This window comes from Sapajus apella, unplaced genomic scaffold (genome assembly GCF_009761245.1).
Source record: "Sapajus apella isolate SASKATOON/1434 unplaced genomic scaffold, GSC_monkey_1.0 scaffold1, whole genome shotgun sequence".
Taxonomy (NCBI): domain Eukaryota; kingdom Metazoa; phylum Chordata; class Mammalia; order Primates; family Cebidae; genus Sapajus; species Sapajus apella.
In genome coordinates, this window is record NW_022436941.1 from 3,818,452 (window position 1) to 3,839,051 (window position 20,600).

At 37.1% G+C, this 20,600-nt stretch overlaps 1 long non-coding RNA gene across 1 annotated transcript in view; it reads right to left on the reverse strand.

The window, feature by feature from the left end:
• Positions 1 to 487: 487 nt before the first annotated feature.
• The window catches only part of LOC116526873, a 148,116-nt gene continuing 128,003 nt past the window's right edge, over positions 488 to 20,600 (reverse strand). The window contains exon 4 of the long non-coding RNA XR_004258310.1: positions 488 to 583. This is a non-coding gene — a long non-coding RNA (uncharacterized LOC116526873). The remainder of the gene's footprint in view (positions 584 to 20,600) is intronic.

Here is a 20,600-nt window from a genome sequence, read left to right on the forward strand (position 1 = left end):
GCCCATCAGCTAAAGATAAGTCCTCACATGCTGTTCATAAGACTAGCTGGGCTTCCTAAGTATTCCCTTCTCCATGCACACCACGGCATGATTCTGTACTCAGTCCCTGACCTCACAGTCAGCCCAGGAATAATTAATTAGAAGTTAGAGGTGCCAGCAAGGGGACATATAATGCTCATCAATTTATTTGTGTGGTTTATTTTCTTTATAAAAAACAAAACAAAACAAAAAAACCTATATAAAATGAAGAGTCTCTTTAAAACGATTTGCCAAAATAGGCTAGTACTGTGTGGTTAAAAAAACAATAGTGGGTTAATGTAATAAACATTTATATCAGCGTATTTGTGGGTCAGAAATTCAGGAGCTGCTTAAGTGGTTGATTTTGGCTCAGAGATTTTTCAAGAGGCAGTGCTCAAGATGTCAGCCCAGGTTGCCATCAACTGAAGGCTTGAATGGAGCTGTAAAATGTATTTCCAAGATGACTCACTCACATGGCTGTTGGTGGCACTCTGCAGTTTCTTAACACATAGACCTCTCCATAGGTCAGCTTGAGTGTCTTCATGACATGGTAGCTTGCTTCTCCCTGGAGGAAGAACAAGGAGGAAGCCTTATATACCCTAATGTCATTACACACCTTCACCTCAACCATATTCAATTCATCAGAAGAGATCACTAAATACAACCCACAGTTAGGAAGAGAGAAATCAGAGCCCATCTTTCAAAGGGAAGATTAACATTTTATTGACATATTTTAAAAACCACCACAGGGTCATTTCCAGGCTTTTCCTATATTCTGCAAGGTCTGCATTACAAGTCAGGGCAGCTCCTAAACATGATCAATTATTTTTATTATTTTTTGTCATGATTTTTGATATATTATACTATTATTTTTTATTTCCACAGGCTTTTAGGAACAAGTGGTATTTGGTTACATAAGTAAGTACTTTAGTGGTGATTTGTGAGGCTTTGGTGCACTCATCACCTGGGCAGTATACACTGAACCCAAGAGATTATCCATTCTTTAAGCTGAATATAATGCTGATCCCATGCATGCCATTAACAGTGGCCTCCAATGAGGGAGAGAGTCAGGAAACAAGGGACAATACAAGGCACTATGGTTACTTTAAAGGCTTTATAAAGTGATCTTAAATCTGCACTGGCAATTTTAGGACAGATTGTGTAAATAAGTAATAGAGTTAAACAGTTGTACCTCTCACGGACAGTTTGACTGCCCACTAGAATCAAGTCTGAAGCGCTTCAGAGGAGATGCTAACATTGGACAATCAACCTCCAAATCCCCCACACTTGTCTGAACATGTTCAATTTTACCATCTTCTTCTCTCTGCTATGCTGAAATCAATGTATTCATGTCTTGGTGGGAGAGTGGAACAAGAGTTGCTAAACTATTCCCTGGAAGGAAAACTAACGCCAGAAGGTGTCTTCTTGTTCCTCTGAGTCCGGACACTTGAGTCAAACTCTGCTAAATATTCTATGGAGCAATGGAGGAGACATCAGCCCCCAAATGAATATTCTTCCCTGTCCTCTATTTTTGCAGCTTACTCTGCTTGAATGTTACTCCCAGTGTTCTGTATTCAGGGAGTAACGTAGGAACCTCTTTCTCACTGTTCCCCACTCTCTCCCTCTGTCTCACCCACATACTCACTCATGCATACACCACCCCAGGTAATGTATCAGATCTTTTAAAAACATAGAAACTTTTAAAACACTAGTGTCCTGTGTAGAGGTTAATGGTTATCCATAATATATCCTTGATTATGTTGAATGACACCTTAGTGAGATGTCTAGCATTCCCAGTGTATGGAAAGTATTTTTTCAAAAGTAATAATGATGTTGTTGGCAATAATAAAGTCTATATTATGTTCCAGAAGTTGTACTAGGGGCCTGATATACATTATCTCATTCATTTCTCACAACACTGAGAGGTCAATAATATTATTGTTATACCCACTTGACAAATTAAGAAACTGAGCCTTGAAATTCGGCGACTTGACTGAGGTTAGACCACAAATAATGGGGGAAGTAGGGCTTCCAACCCAGGAAATCTGAGGCCAGATTCCACATGGGTACCTAGCACTGACCTTAGCCAGAATGAATGCCCCACGTAATTACTTAGTAGAGGATGGAATGGATGAAGAAGGAAAAAAAGAGTAAGGTCTTGTTGAGCCTTTCTTTCTAAACAGTTAAAATGGCCACCAATTATAAGGCTTGATCACTCATTATTTGGACGTATATTTTTGTGTCTCAACTAGACTGGCAACTTAATGAATAAATCCTGTTTCATGGGACATCTATTCTCTCCTGGGTACATAGAAAATTCTAGATAAATTACCTCTATAATAGAAGAAAATTCATGTGACTCAGAAGTTTTAAAAGACTATATTACCTCTTCATGTTGTTCAGTAATTTATTCTTTATTTCTGAATTTCCTGATTTACCAAATCCACCTCTTAAACAGTGAGTATAAAACTAAATGAGATAATATACATATAAAAAAATGTATCACCTAGTAGGCACTCAATGTAGTTTATCATTATAAATACTATTATAGTATATGTTTCCATTAGCATTTCCCAGAGTAAAATATATATGTATGTATATATGTGTATATATATATGTGTGTGTGTGTGCTGATATATATATTTATCCTTCTACCTCTGCTATTTAAAATAACTGTCATTTATTATGTATTTAATGTCTTGCAAGTATTTTAGAAGGTGATTCTTATATATTACTAATTTTAACAATGAGACTTGAGGCTCTGAGAGGTCTGCTAATGTGTGTGTGACCTATGATCACACTGCTAAAATGTGCAAGAGCTAGAATATAAACTTAAATCTGTGTGATTCTAAAGCCAGTGCTATTTCTGCTAAAATGAAGGACGCGATCTAAACCAGGTTCTCATTTCTCTGCTCCTCCCAAAATGTGAAGTTCATATTTTCAGCACACATACATAATATTCCAGGTAGGAATTCTGCTTGTCTCTCATTCCATAGGGATGCCCTTACATGCTATCCTGAGAAAGAACATTGTTTTAACAAGAAATTCTACCTTTTTCATGAGGCTATTGATATTGCCATGCTGGCATTTCGAAGAAGACGGACTTGGAGAAGGCAGTCACCACAATCCTGTTGGACCTTAGAATTCCTCACTGATATGAGGAATCTAGGATCAAAACTAGAAAAACTTAATCTACCCTCATTTACTTGCAGTGAGAAGATAAAGCAGCCTTGCTTCTTAAAAAAGTAGTTACTGGTCCAGGATTTCTCAGGACAAGAAATCCTGGAAAGGAGTAAGTTCATTCAGGCCACAGCTACCTGTCTTCTGTGGCAGTCAACATCTTTTCTACTGTACTAAAGGGCACCTAGTATCACAACTACTGAGTAACCACTGAGAAAACAAATTCTATTAACAAAGGCCACAATGTCAGTTTCTTACAAGCTAGCCTAAGCATTATGTGTAATTAATAATCAACTCCTCCCTTTTCTTAACTAGATTAATAAAACAAGTGTGTTTTTAAAATATAACCAACCTTGGGATCTGAATAGGACAGGGCTAGGGGAAGTGTAATATTTACCAACCACACTGCTATCAGCATCTTTACATTTATGTTTATGCTACTTTTCTACAAAATGAGTGAAAAATAGACACCCTCGTTTGAATGGTGATTATATTTACATTGAGTATTCTTAATTTGTTATGGGTAGTGGGAGGTTATATGCAAGAGAAAATAAGTTATCAATAATTTTTAATCATATGGTCTTCCAAAATCTGCTCATACTCAGTAGCTTTACTTCATTTTCCTGAATCTTATTATGATAATCAAATCAGAAATATACTAATTATTAGCAGTATCAACCATAACAACTAGCAATCACTGCGTGCTTACTCAGGCCCAGACACTCACAATCTCACTGACTCATCACAGCAACTCCATGAGATAGGTATTATTACTTTTTCTATTTTACAATTGCGAAAACTGAGGCTTAGAGCTTTTAAACCACTTGCTTAAAAAGTCCTTACTCTTTTTTAAAAATTTTATTTATCATACTTTAAGTTCTGGGGTACATGTGCAGATCGTGCAGGTTTGTTACATAGGTATACACGTGTCACGGTGGTGGTTTGCTGTATCCATTGCCCTGTCATCTACATTAGGTATTTCTCCTAATGCTATCCCTCCCCAGTCCCCACCCCTGCTATTCCTCCCCTAGCCCCCCACCCTCCACGCCCAGGTGTGTGATGCTCCCCTTCCTGTGTCCATGTGTTCTTATTGTTCAACACCCACTTATGAATGAGAACATGCAGTATTTGGTTTTCTGTTTTTGTGTCGTTTTGCTGAGAATGATGGTTTCCAGTTTCATCCATGTCTCTGCAAAGGACATTAACTCATCCTGTTTTATGGCTGCATACTATTCCATGGTGTATATGTGTCACATTTTCTTTATCTAGTCTATCATTGATGGATGTTTGGGTTGGCTCCAAGTCTTTGCTATTGTGAATAGTGCCACAATAAACATACATGTTTATATATCTTTATAATAGAATGATTTATGATCCTTTGGGATATACCCAGTAATGGGATTGCTGGGTCAAATGGTATTCCTAGTTCTAGGTCCTTGAGGAATCACCACACTGTCTTCCACAATGGTTGAATGAATTTACACTCCTGCCACAGTGTAAAAGTGTTCCTGTTTCTCCACATCCTCTCCAGCATCTGTTGTCTCCTAACTTTTTAATGATTGCCATTTTAACTGGCATGAGATGGTATCTCAATGTGATTTTGACTTGCATTTCTCTAATGACCAGTGATGATGAGCTTTTTTTCATATGTTTGTTGGCTGCATAAATGTCTTCTTTTGAGATGTGTCTGTTCATATCCTCTGCCCACTTTTTGATGAGTTTTTTGATGTGTTTTCTTTCTTGCACGCTTGTTTAGGTTCTCTGTAGATTCTGGATATTAGCCTCTTGTCAGATGGATAGATTGCAAAATTTTTTTCCCATTCTGTTGGTTGTGGTTCACTTATTAATAGTTTCTTTTGCTGTGCAGAAGCTCTGGAGTTTAATTAGATCCCATTTGTCTATTTTGGTTTTTGTTGCCATTGCTTTTGGTGTTTTAGTCATGAAGTCTTTGCCCATGCCTATGTCCCGAATAGTATTGCCTAGGTTTTCTTCTAGAGTTTTTATGGTATTAGGTCTCATGTTTAAACCTTTAATCCATCTAGAGTTAATTTTTGGATAAGGTGTAAGGAAGGAATCCAGTTTCTGCTTTCTGCATATGTCTAGCCAGTTTTCCCAACATCATTTATTAAATAGGTAATCCTTTCCCCATTGCTTGTTTTTGTCAGGTTTTTCAAAGATCAGATGGTTGTAGTTGCGTGGCATTCTTTCTGAGGCCTCTGTTCTGTTTCATTGGTCTGTATCTCTGTTTTGGTACCAGTACCATCTTGTTTTGTTACCGTAGCCTTGTAATGTAGTTTGAAGTCAAGTAGAGTGATGCCTCTAGCTTTGTTTTTTGTTTGTTTGTTTGTTTTGCTTAGGGTTGTCTTGGCTATGAGGGATCAAAAAGTTTTTAGTCTTAATCAAAGGGGTGTAAATACTTAATACCAGGTATGTCAGTCATTAGTCTCTGTCCTTGACTACCACTCTACAGAGCTTCCTTATAAAGAAAGGGGAAGCCCAGAGTGGTGAAGATGGTGCATTCTAAAATATGGTCGCTTTGGTGAGAGTATTTCCTAAAAAGTGTTCCAACTCCAATTTCCATGTTCTTGGCGGCCTAGTCCAACCCAAGAACTTTCCTTGGTCTACAAGACAAGAATAAGCAACTGCAGTAAAAATTCATTTATGCCATCTATTCCATGAATACCTATTGAAGACCCAGTCTATATCCAAACTTGTAGACCATACACTGAAGGAACACTGCCTCAAGAGACAGTCTACCCATTCAGTGCACAAACTACCCATAGAAGCACATAGGTGGAAGCACATAGGTGGACACCTGGCTCAGAGTGACCCAGTGGAAGTGTCATCACAGTTGAGACCTGAGGATGATGAGGGTATTTTCCAGGCAGTGTATTCGTATGAGCTGTGGCTTCAGTATGTCATCTTCTCTCTTCCAAAATATTGAAACTGGACCTCTTTGTGGATTTTGCAAAATTAAAATAACAATTCTAATTAACTATCAGTTAAGTAAGAAGAAATGTAACATTTTGTATTAAAAGGAAATGTAACAGGACTGGAGTATTATGATGCAGGAGGTGAAGATAGATGCACAACTTTCAGTGACCTTAGCAGACCATCAGCATCTCACTGAGCCATTCTCTTTCCTGTCACTGCTGCATAAACATGTATATAAAAGCATATATAAATACACAAGTAACTGACAGTCAAACACTCAGCACTTGAGAGTATAGTAAAGAAAGAGGGTCATAGGCTGATATTCTTATGGTAAGGTGACAGAGCCCCTCAATCCTGTGATTTTTTTAGAATGTTCTTCTATTTGAGTAAGGTGTACACTTGTTGGAGAATTTTATAGCTGTCACTCAAAATGGTGTAATTTACTCATTGGTCAGCCCAAGCATTAAGTGCATTTGTTCCTCCAGTTGTTGTCAAGCACAGGGGGAGTGCTGAAGTCAGTTACTGCCCTGGCTTGAAGGCATCAGGGAAACAGAAAATTGGGTGCTTTCCTTGCAATATGAATTGGCACTCAAATTGGCCCTGGTGGGGATGGAAAATTAGGATTAATGAGAACAATGCATCTGTGTTCCTTTGCTGAAACATTAGTTCATTTCTCTTTCGATTGACACCCAAAATCATTTCTTTGCTTACAAAGGTTTTCTTATTAGAAGGGAAAAAAAGTAGCAGATTTGCCATCCTAGAGCCTGCTAAATAACAAATGCCACACTTATGTGTGTACATAGGATAATATGATAAGCTTTGTAAATGTTTCCTAGTAGGAAATATATTCCAGGCAAAAAGAAGAGCATATACAAAGAAAACATAATATGTTCTAATTTCAAGTGGTATTTTTGGATTATAAAGGTCCTGGTGAAGAATGTCAAAAATGTTTAGAGGTGTAAACAGGAGCCAGTGCACAAGTCATGGCAAGAATTTTGGATTAAGTTAGCTGGTCTAATTAGATCATGCCATTTAGAGTGTAGTGAGAAGTTTCCCAAAGAGAAGGTGCTAGCTCACTGTCTGAGAACTTGAATGAGTTGCTAGAAGATGCTTGACTTCAGATTTCCATAGGTTCTGTCTTTATTGGCATTGAGGAAGAAACCTGAAACGTGCTGAGTTACCAACTATGGTGCATAAATAGTTTATATTGACCTAATAAGATTACAAGGAAGGCATCTTCAGTGGTAGATTGCATTATCATTTCCTCTGTCCTATAAGAGGATGATACATCCTCAACCACGGCTGCGTCTCTTGCAGTATCCCTGCCCTGAAAAGAGTATACATCCTGTAAAGGAAAATTTTAAATCTCAGGACCTCTGAAACGTCTTATGCAAAAGGAAACTTAAACCTAGAGGAGGCTGAGTCATTGCAACACCCTCTTCCAAAGAAATAGCTTTACTAATGCTGTGCATCAGCAAGATTCTCATGGAAAGGTAAAAGCCTCAGGCACCTGCAAAGGGCTGCCCCCGCAGATCATTCACAAGTAAGTAAATTGCTGGCCTTGCCTCCGACAAATAAGGACATGCCAATTGTAACTTTAGTCTACAGTCTGAGTCTAGCTCCTCAAACTCCACATTGATAATGTTGATTACAAGCTTATTTTTCCAGGTGCAGCACACAGTCAAGACTCATTTCTTCAACCCACCCAGAGATGTCTGCATAAGTTGCTCTTTCTTTACTCCCTTTTTCTCTTCAGAAATTTACCTTATCTTATCTTATGGAAAACGTAGATTTACTGGGCACTAACTAAAGTCTTATAGAAATGTCACTACTCACCTTACTGTTCCTTCTCCTACATGCCTTCCTTACCCTTAAGGAAATGTACAAACACTAAACTTCCTAAAAGCCTCGTCAGAAAAAATAGCCACAGTTGTGTCCGTGGCACATGTTTTCCTTGGATGCATTCTAAAGCTGGCTTAATAAACCTCCATAATTGAGACATGCCTCAGTCACTCATTTTGGTTATCAATTTCCACTGCGTTGATGTTGGGTTTGGCTTGGGACGTGCTTTGACCAGAGAATGTGAGTAAACTTGACGTACACATCAGAGCGAAAGTATTAGGAGGCATCACTTGTTTTTGTTCTTTTTTCCTCTCCCATAAGAACTGCATGTCACAAATCGGGTCTGCTCCTAGAGCCTGTGTCCTGCCATGCAGCAGTAAGGAAATGCAGAGCAGAGCCACAGCAGCTGACTCACAGTCCCAGCACATAATGTAAGTGAGAAATACGCTATTATTCTAAGTCACCAAGACAGTGTGGTTGTTACTGCAGCAAATCTGCATAACCTATCTTCTAAGACAGCTCTTTAGATTTCATTGCCAGCCAAACAGGAAAATAACAAGCAAAACAAAACAAACAAAAACCTCTGCATGGGATAGCTATATATGCCTACGGCTGAGCTTTCATCCCGTGTGTCAGTTCCTATGATTTTCTAATGGTTGTCTGGAGGGCTATGACAAGAATGCTTGTGTAGTCATTTCCAGCCTCAACAGGGAAAATTGGCATAATCAATTATTAATGTCTGCCATGAGCATGAAATTGAGAGGTGGTGACACAGATGACGTGTTTGCTGGTCTAGAGCCAACTTCTCCCACCCTTCTAGCCTTTCAAAGAAAGAAATATTGTGTTTTCCCCTGTATCCATCATCTTTCCCTGGATCCTTCTAAAGATTCGTTCCCTCTCACAGGAGTCTCACACCTCTGGTTGCAGCAGCAGAGAGTGTGATGGCAAATAAAGCTGGCTCTTTTCCACCACTGATAATAAAGAATCAGTATAAATACTTGGTTTTTTTTTTTTTCTTTTTGGATGACCTGTCCATGTGCTTCCCCATCTGATCATTCCTTTCCATGCTTCTGAAAGAATTGGTCAGTTTTACTGATCCTCTAACCAGTCTTACACAAAACACACACAGCTCCTCACGTGGCTGAAATGAGCATGGGTATCTTCCCCAACCCTAGCAATCCTCCTAGCTCACTCAGGGATAAGCTGGGACATAAAACTGTGGACCAGGGGCGTATTTCATGTGGTAATCAGGCACCTGGCTTATGCCTCATTCCTTCTCACGAAGATCTACCCTCCAACAACCTCTCTTACATTGCTAGAGCGCCACCTAGAGTTCACTGGAACAAATTTGGTTTCCCAGGCCTCCCCATTAGCTTGCTAGGAAGAGGGCCACATTACAAAAGAGGAGGACAGAATAAGGAAGACAGAAGAGCAGCAATTTTTGCTGTACACTTCTATGTGCTAGGGTGCTATTCTAGGAGAATAAATGCTTCACTTATCCATATAAGGTAATTATTATCCCCATTTTACAGATGACAGTAGCTTGCTCAACAAATGGAGCCAAGATTCAAAACCAGGACTTCCTGACATCAATGTGGATGTTTCTTCTATTATTCACACTTCCAACTCAATTTCATTCAGCACTCCTAGATTTCAGGACCTTCTATAACTCCCCCATAGAATATGTCAACCTCAGTGAAGAAAGTTTGTCTGCATAAAACCTAAATGCGTTTACCTAGACATTTCTTTTCCATGTCTTTTTCTCCTGTGCCAGATATGTACTAAGTATCTGTTGAATAAGTAAATGACTAAATGAATGAAATGGTTTTTTTCTTGACTCTTTGAAACGCTTTTCAAAATTCACATTCCCAGAATAGCTACACCCACACCTGACTACTCTGTTACTCTATATTCCCACCTTGTGAAGGGTCTCCTGTTATGTTCCCACTATCCTAAAAATAAGCCTCATATTACCACAATCCATGCATTTCTAAGAATGAAGTGCTTGATTCAAAGTTAAAATTATTTAGGACATTTCCCATGCAAATGAAAGCCTATACAAAACCACTTTCCTTCAATAAAGAAGTCACATAATTGTCTGAATCATCATTTATTTATCTGCTTTATTGAGCTTGATTTCCCAATACTGGTGGTTTACATTAATTAATGTGTGGGTATCTATCTGTATCTATCTATCTATCTATCTATCTATCTATCATCCATCTATCTAAATGTCTATCTATCTAAATATCTATCTATTTATCTAAACACCCACACATTAATGTTAATTTTTCAGTGATCTACAGTTAAACATCTGAAGTATTTTTTTCTGGGACTATGTGCACTGTCTCTGTAAGTGTGAGCTCTACGAGGGCAAGTACTAATTTTAAAATTGTGTTATAATCTTCTAATTCCCACTGTAATTTCTTCAACTATCTCATTAAATGTTTATGACTGACCAATGATTCCTCCTCTTTTCTAGCTATTCTCTATCAATTTCTTTGAAAGAAATACTAATGAACAATTAAATGTTAAAAAGGGGCAAAAGAATGAAGAGTGGATTTTCCCAGAAGGTAATTATGAAGTACCTACCATGTTCTGGGAATCACATGGGGAGATGGGAGGACATAGTCTCTGGCCTCGAGGCTATTGTCTGGTGGGATAAACAGACAATTACAGCACAGTATTCTGGGTCAGCAGAGGCCCAAAGATATCTCACACTTTGAAGAAAGGCAAAAATGACTGACTGCTGAGGTCTCTAATTACTGAGATTCCTCCTGAAGTAATGGTAAATGCTATAATGCAATTATAATAAATATAATGCAATTACAATAAATGTCTGTTGAATCAAATTAAATCAAATTGATGCCTTGCTATCCAGAAGCTCAAATGTAAACCATGAAAAATGGAAATGCCATTATTTAAAAAACAATTCAAGGCTTCCTAGTAAGTTATCCATAGGGATATTTCAGAAGATTTTTAACCCATTAGAGTCCTTAAGAAATTCTATAAGTCCTTAAGAAATTCTCACCTCTGATAAAATAGGCTTTAAAGCAACAAAGATCAAAAGAGGCAAAGAAGGACATTACATAATGGTAAAAGGATCAATGCAACAAGAAAAGCTAATGATCCTAAATATATACACACCCTATTCAGGAACAACAGATACATAAGACTTATAAAGAGACTTAGACTCCCACACAATAACAGTGGGAGACTTCAACATCAGTATTAGATAGATCAACGAGGCAGAGAATTAACAAGGATATCCAGGACTTGAACTTAGATCTGGAACAAGTAAACTTAATAAACATTTATAGAACTCTCCACTTTAAATATACAAAATATACACTCCTATCAGTACCACATCACACCTACTCACAGGTTTAAATGAAATATTAGTTGGCTGCTTGTTTGTTATTTTCTTCCCTCATTTTTTTTTCCTGTTTCCATTATTAAGCAGAAAAGAGGTTTTCAATACGCATTTTTTGACTGCACTGTAGCCCGGGCAATAAAGCAACACTTTCGTTCTCTCTCCCTCTTCCTCTTCCTCTTTTTTCCTCTCCTTCATTCTTTTTTCCTTCCCCGCTTCCCTCTTTTTCCACCTCTTTCTTCCACTCCTTTACCCACCACCTTTCCTCTCCCCACATTCTCATCTCCCCATAAAAAAAAAAAAAAAAAGAAATTCTGTAAGCTTGTGCCCTACTCAAGTGGCCTTCTCATCTGATGAATGAATCCTTATAGAAGCTTCTTTAGAATATTCTCAGACATCTGAGGTAAAGACCTGGCAAAACTAGAATGATTTTTCTGCCACTGAATAACTTAAGGTTGATAACAGCAACTCAATGTGATTGATAGCAGCCACAATTCGTGCTAAATCATTTCATATAAAAGTACGGCCCCCAGCAAAGCGTATCTTTGAATGCTATTTTCTCACAACTAGGTATATCTTCTGCCTCTTTTCTTCCTGCTAAATAAGTTATTTGACAACAAGATTGTGTCTTTCTTGTTGATAATGGGATGAATGAGTGAGTATATGGTAATCGAATGCATGAAAATGAATTTATTAGATGGTTCCTGAGATAGGTCTGAGGTTTTGTGACATTTATAAATTTGTACATCTCACTGGCACTCTACACATTGAGCAAATGTTTTTTTTTTTTTTTTTTAATTTTCACTTTCTGCTTTATTGCTTTCTCTTTATCATCAGACAAGGAAAGCATGTTTTTATAGACATATTAGAAAATAAAAATAAGCAGCCAGGCGCGGTGGCTCATGCCTCTAATCCCAGCACTTTGGGAGGCTGAGGTGAGTGAATCACGAAGTCAGGAGATCGAGACCATCCTGGCCAACATGGTGAAACTCTGTCTCTACTAAAAATACAAAAATTAGCTGGGCATGGTGGCACGTGCCTACATTCCCAGCTACTTGGGAGGCTGAGGCAGGAGAATCGTTTGAACCCAGGAGGCAGAGGTGCAGCGAGCCAAGATTGCACCACTGCACTCCAGCCTGGTGACAGAGAAAGACTCCATCTCAAAAAGAAAAAGAAAAGAAAAATAAGCAACATTTTAAAAACCAAAGATTTCACCACCTAGCATTAACGAGTATTAACATTTTGTTTCTGTCTTCTCCTAGGTTTTTCTATGCAAATATACTTTTTAAACAAAAATATTTTTCTGATATATACAATATTTTGTAACTCATGTGTTTATAAATAGCAAATCAACATATTTTATGTCATAAGTATGCATGTACTCCCTTATCTTCAGTAGTTACAACATAATCCATTGTGTATATCTCAACATTTGTTGCACCTAACATTATCAGGCAGTGGGGTTGTTTCCACATTTTTAGTATTTTAAACAACATTGTAGTAAATGTCTTTCTACATACAACTTCTTATATTTATTTGAGGTTTTCTTTAAAAATCAGTAGAATTGCTGGGCCAAAGGGAAAATCCCATTTGAAAAGCTCCTGGTGCTTATGCCTGAATGTCACATTATAACTGCTTTATACAACCACTGTGCCTATCCTACGTGTTATCGTTTTATAAGCTTAGATGACATATAAAAAATTAACATGTTTATTTCCCACATTTAGTGCACATTATAGTGATTTTGTAAACCTTGTTTATGTGTATAAAAGCAGAATATGTAATGGTTAAGAAGCAGGTTTCTCAAGCCAGATTACTTGATCTCCTTTGCTGGCTCAGCTACTCATTAGTTCTATGACTCAAACAAGTTAAACAGCTTTCTTGTGCTTCAGTGTCCTCATCTGGAATATGATATAATTAAAGTATCTATCTATTAGTGTTGTTCTTAGAATTAAGTGATTTGACCCATAAAGGGGACACAGAACAGTACCTGGCACAGGTAAGCATTCAGTAAATGCTACATGTTCTCTTGTTTCTAGGAACATAACTAAATTAATTTTTCAGCTTTTCTTGCAATTAGAAACATCTATGAATCTAGACTGTGAGATGAATTGATGTGTGTCATTTACTGGCCTGGCTCATAAATACCTTCAAGACACGATTCTCATTCATTTCCTTGTCAACCAGCAGAAAAGAGATCACCCAAAGGACCTAGAGCAGGTGGAATCACAAGATAGAAGAGAGCCCTACCCCCACCAACCACATGCAACTAACATTCACCAGTGAGAAATAAATGTATATTGCATTGCATTTTAGATATTTTGTTGTTCTTGTCATAGCAGTGAGCTTTTCCTGACCAGTAGAGTTGCCTATTGTTATTCCTTTATCACATACTGTTTTTTAAAAAGAGAATTTTATTTCAAAATATTAAGAATGGAGAGGTAAAAAAAAGTTCAGGACTTGAAATCCACTGTAGACAATCTACAGCTTGATAACATATGAGTCCCTGGGTCATTTGTCTATCTAGAATGTATATTATCCCACATCTTTATTTCTTTATGTTCCCCATTCTGGCTCTAGGCTACAGAGGTTAATCTCAATACAGCTAAATGTATTTATTCAACTTACAGACACAGATTCCTCATATTCCCTCTTACACTGACCAGTGAATATCAGAACATCATTTTCTTATATTACTAAATCACTTAGGTCATAAATACCAAAGTACCAACTGAGAAAATCCAGGAGGAAACATTCTTTGGGAAAAAAAGAACTGCTCAAAAGAAATGCTATTGCATTAAAAAAAAAAAAAAAGTTCTCCATAATGATTTTGCAGTTCTGCAATGTCTACAGGAAAGTCATACCAAACAGGAATATATTTCCCAAGTTTTCCCCTTGAGGATCCTAGACATGAAAGAAAAAATGCTCAGTTTGAAGCATTGTTCATTTTGCAAAAAATGTTATTTGCTACCAAAGGAAGGGAAAAGAAGGATACCAAAAATAAAGATTTTATGTGTGTGTGTGTGAATATATATGTGTGTGTGTGTGTGTGTGTGTGTGTGTGTGTGTGTGTGTGTGATTTTATGAGCTTTCAGGCAAAAATTTATTCAAATATAAACCATGAAACACTTTCCACATGGTTTATTTTCTAAGGTTAGAACTTCCAACTGAAACTAGCTGGAATATTTTTCAGAGTGTTTTGAGTCTCCAGGGACCATGAGACATTAAATAACACTATCGAATGTGTCTTTCTAAATATAGAATTAAACGGCTCTCCCCTTACATTTGCATCATGCTCCACAATGAGTTTTCTGTGTTGGAAGTTATTATCAGTATGAACTGACAGGAGGGGACACTGTAATTCAGAGATTAAAGGGTCTGTCCAAGGTTACCTGGATAGTGCCACAAGGCGATCCAAGTAATCATCCACTAAGTGATCTGCAAACTTCAGTTTTCACATATGAATTTTCTGAAAATGTTCAAAGTGACAGCTACAATCAAGTTAATCAATGTAACAGTTATAGATGTGTCTATGAGAGAAAAAAGTAACCAATAGGATGCATTTGGCCTAATCCCAGCTCACATCATGAAAAAGAACAACTAAATTATCTGTGGGCAGTAGGTTAAACCCTATTTCGGTAATTACCGTGCAAATGCCAGAAATGCAAAGTGTTTATCATTGCCCTCCCTAAAAGCATACCTGTTTCAGGAAAGAGTAAATAAAACACATGTCTAGACTAATAAAGTGATTTGAAACTTTTAGTGATATGATTTAACCACCATATGTATTCCTGAGAAACAATATAACTATATAATAAATATTTATATACATATTTAAATACCATTTGCCATTTATTTTCATTATTCTATTTGAAGTATAATTTTTTAGAAAGAGAAGAGTGGCTAAGAGACCTTTTTGTAAAATCACACAAATATAACAAAATTGTAAATAATCGTGCATTTAACAGAAAATTATACTTTCTTGAAAATGTATTAAGAACAGTCCAAAGAAAATACAAAGTAGAAATTCAAAGTAAGAACTAAAAGACATTTCAACTTGTTTCACTGTGGAATTTTTATGGTCAATTGAACAAACACAGCAACAAAACAACAAAAGAGATAGAAACGCTTTTCTGTTCTACATCAGTTTGGCAAATGTGCTTAGAATATTCTCTTTATTAGTAAGCATGCCAGTAGAAAACAGAATTCAGCCCAGAAGACTCAAATAAAGACACTTTAATAAAAGTGCTATTTACGAAAGTATGGTCAGTGTTAACAGAATGAAAAGGGAATGGTAAAACTAGGTAAATCTTTGTTTTCCATTAAAAAAAAAAAAAAAAGAGCACAAACACCCAAACAGTAAAGTCCATTATAGGTATTACACTTAGCCTTTCAATTTTGTTTTGATGTTTTGGCAGGTAAAGAAGGCTATGAAAGCTACATTTGGTTACATCATCTTTCTCAGTGTTATCACCAACATCATCTTCCTCATCATTATCCTCATAAAACAAATTCCCAATCATTGAGTGCCAAGGGCCTGGCATAGGCTTAACTGTTAAGAAAATCAGTCTCAAGTTAGTAGTGGGAAATGGAGGGAGAAAAAAGAGGAACCATGAGTCCAGAGCAGGTGAAGGACCTAAGAGGCAATAAAGAAGAATTAATGGCCCAGTGCACCAAAGCAGTGATAGCCAGAAAAATCAAAAGGAGAGAGTGAGGCCAAGAAACTCTCTAGAAGGAGGATCCATGGGCTGTAATGAACAATTGTGATTGCAGAGGTAAGGGTGAAAACAAGGAGACAAATGGATTCTGAGATTCCAATCCTAGATACCCAGAGAAATAATGAGTACATTAGTAGCTAAAAAAAGAGAAGATGTTACAAAGTAAGTTGGAAATGGAAGTGAGAAACAAATAGAGCATTTCTGATCTTCCTGAGAATAAGAACAGTGGCTTCGTCAGACAGGCTTGGATTTAAATCTTAATTCAGCCCCTTACTAGTTGCGGGAAATTAGGCAAGTCTCAAGAGTCTTCATTTCTTTTTCTGAAAAACTGTCCTAATTTTAGTACCTTCTTCAAGAGTTTGGTTTTGGTTTTTAATAGATTCCTTTTCTTTAGAGCAGTTATAGGTTTACAGAAAAATGAAGCAGAAATTACAGGCACTTCTCTTAGACACTCTTACCCACCTTCTTCTACCACCAATTTCTTCTATTATTAACATCTTACACAAATATGGTACATTTGTCTTAATTGATGAGCCAATACTGATACATTATTATTAATGAAAGTCCATAGTTTACACTAGGGTTCACTCTTTATTTTGTACATTCTATGGATTTGGACAAATATATGCCATGTATCTACCATTATAGAAAACAGTCATACAGAATATTTTCATTGACCTAAAATTTTCTATGTTCCACTTACTCATACTTTTTCCTCTGCCCTCTTCAACCCTTGGTGACCATATTTTTTTACTATCTCTATTTTTCCTTTTTCAGAATATCATATACAGGTATTGATCGACTTCCGACCTATGCAACTTACGACCATTCGACTTTACGACCACAATCGCTAGCCATGACTACTCCACGTCTGGCAGCGCAAACGTTGCCCAGCTGGGCGTATGAGAGTGCAGACCAGCTTCTGGCAGCACTACCATCTCCGCGTGCATCATTTCAACTGTTATCCCAGACTCGGTACAGCAATTTGTGTTTTGTGTCTTGGATATTTTTCATCAAACCCCTCCCAATAAACTTCTTATACATTTCGAAGCAATGGACCCAAACATCGAACGATTTGCAAGGATTGAACAGATGGCGCACGATGTGTTTCTTCCGTATCGTGAAATTTATGAAGAAAAAAAGAAACATACAATTCAGACAAACTTATCATGTTTATGAAAAAACCAACTCCGGTAGCCCCAACTGCTGCCTCAGATGACGACATCAACGATCCGCACCCAAGCACCAGTGGCCAAAAAAATGTTTCGTACTTGTTTATATATTTTGATATGTTTTGCAATTGGGAAAATGTTTCCTATGGTATTTTTTACACCTGTATTTTGTATTTTTGTATGCACCTGTATTTTGTAATTTTGTGTTTTGCAAATATTAAACCAGTTGTACTGGTAATGCAGTGTTTTACTTAAACCTGAGGAATGTAAAAATAAGAAACAAAATGGTGTAGAGATGATACAAATGGCATAAAATGAACAAAGAAAATTATGATATATAACAATAATGAAAGAAAATTATGATAAAATATGACTTAAAGATTTTTATAACATCATTTCACAGTACTGTACATATAGCCTACTCAGCTTAGGACCAAATCGTGTTACGACCAGTCTGTCGGAACCAATCGTGGTTGTAAGTCGAGCACTAGCTGTAGTTGAAATCACGTAGTATATGTAGCATTTTAAAATTTGCTTATTTCAGTTAGTAATATATGATCAAGGTTTACAGAATTGCTTGAATGTCTTTCCAAAAGAAATATTCAACAAATGTTAACCATCATTACTATTATCAGCATTATTATTTTATAAATGCGCCATTTCCCTAGGGTATCAAAGAGAAGATCACACATTTCTCTAGAATCATGAAGGTCTTTGCTAGTTCCCTCTGTCATATTTCCTTCCTCAGCACTTTTTACTTCCAACTTCTTCTTCTTATTTTTGAGATGGAGTCAGTCTCACTCTGTTGCCCAGGCTGGGGTACAGTGGAACAATCTCAGCTCACTGCAACATTTGCCTCCCCAGTCTGAAACAATTCTTCTCCCTCAGCCTCCTGAGTAGCTGGGACTACAGGTGCTAGCCACAACCCTGGCTAATTTTTCTATTTTTAGTAGAGACGGGGTTTCACTATGTTGGCCAGGCTAGTCTTGAACTCCTGACCTCAAGTAATCCACCTGCCTTGGCCTACCAAAGTGCTGGGATTACAGGCCTGAGCCACCACGCCTGGCCCCAACTTTTTCGTAACATGCATTTCACTTGTCGTATACTTGCCCAATTCTCTACTTCCTCCAAAACTGACAGCTTTTTGAGGACATAGACCACTTCTACTCCCTGTCTGCTATTCTATTCCAAGCATTCAGCACAGTGCCTGGCAGGTGTCAGGTGCTCCTTGAACATCTACAAAGTGATGCATGTTTGACATGGTGGCCTGAATTGAAGGTACAAAAAGATGCAGTCTTGGGGGAATGAACAGGAGGGAAAGGCTGTTATGAGACCATATTCCCATGAGTGGAATAATGGTGAGGACTCAGTACAGTTCCACAGCACACAGACACAGGAACTCAAGTGCTTTCTATAGGGAGTCTCTTCATTTAGATTATTCCCTAATCTCAACTCATAGTAAGTAAAATTTCTACATAGCAGGGAAGGTCTTAAATGAATTTAGATAATATATTTAAATATGTTACTCAAATATGTAAAATTTAATATTCAACCATTAACTTTGGGAATTGCTGTTACTTGCTGAAGTCCAATTCAGATCAGAGTTAATTTCACTCTAATTTTCTTTTACGTGGAAAATAAATTTTGCCTATCAACAGTTCTACCCAGAATAAAATCAGCACTGCAGTTTATGAGTCTTCCTCAGGATTTACTCCACATAAAATAAAATAGAATTGTTATTTTTAAAATTTATATTTCTTCTCTGACTCATTTTCAAAGTATTCAAAGCATCTCTTTTTGTTCTCGCACATTTTTCTCTTTATTTTTATTTTAAACTAATGGTAATGATACTTCATTGACGTCACTATAGCAAAAAGATTAAGGGAAAGTTTTCTTTTAACTAAAATGTTTCTTTAACCCACTACAAAATTCTTAAATCTAGATACTATGTCCTGTAATTAAAAAAACTTTCCAATATGATGTATTTCTATAGATTTAGATTCAATGCCAAGAAGCTACAGTTTAAATGTAACAGTGTCCAACAGTAAAAACTCATAAATCCTCAGAGACTAATTTTAAATACATTTGTATTTCAGCAAGAAATAAAATTAAATGAAATTATCCTCCTATTCCTTCTATCTGTTACCCTCACTTCTACCCAAAGTAAGGCAGACACAGAAAGAGAAAGTGAGTAGGTAGAAAAGAGAGAAAGAGAGAGAGGGCGCATTAATATAAAAAAAAATTACCCTCGGTTTTGCTGTGAGGACTTTGATGTGGTTTTTCTGGCTAGGCCTGCTCCTCTGATGTCCAAAGCAGTTACAATTCCATTCCCTAGGGTGCCTGCAGTTAACTGAAGAGTGAGAAAAAGAATGAATGACAAGGTCAGCGGCCCCGATTAAGATCCTTCTCAGCTGCCCTGAAGGACTAAGGATGACTGCAGAGGGCAGGAAAAATCCTTCTGTTGATTCAAAAGAAATGGAAGTTCAGTAGATTCAAGAAACTCTTAAATGTAATAGCTAACAGCACAGGCTTTGGAATGAGGCCACTTATTAGCTGTGTGGACTTAGGTAGTTCATGCAATCTCTCTGAGCCTCATTCTCTTCAGCTGTAAAATACAGCTGATGATTCTGCCTCTCATGGGACTGTGCATGTCAATATAAAAAGCACCATGGTACATAACACATTTTTGTTTTTTCAATCAAACTGCCTTCAGCTAATCTTCGAAGAATCCTCTGGAAAGAGAACAGGGGAGGTCAGGGAACTCCCAAATTGTCTTAAATTGGGACACAATGAAACAGATCAACTGTAGTTATGAGAAACTTGAACTGGGAAAGGAGATTTTACTTAGAATACACAAAATTGAGGTGAAGAAATTCGACTAACAGCTATAAATCTGGTAAATGGATTAATGAAATTCTGTTTTATCCTAATTAATGTCACATATTTTTCTGAGAAAATCAGAGACAATAACCCCTACCGCCAAAAAAGATGAAATAGAGTATGGCTTCTGACAGCCTTGACTTCAGAAGTGTAGGGTTAGGGGAAAGTTTTAAAATCACATTCACCATTTTGTTCATCTGATATATTTTTATTAAGTACTGGGAATATAATAGTGAATCAAAAAGACATGGTCTTTGCTTTAAGGCTCTTATACTCAAATGGGGGAAAAGAGTGATAAATATATAGTCATACAAATCAAAAAAATGTAAAGATATTGTAACCACTCTAAGATAAAAGTGTGGTGCATTAATAGGTATTCTAGTTTAAATTGACAAAGCCTCTCTGGGGAAAGGCAATTTCCCTCCTTCCTTCCTTTCTTCCTTCCTTCCTTCCTTCCTTCCTTCCTTCCTTCCTTCCTTCCTT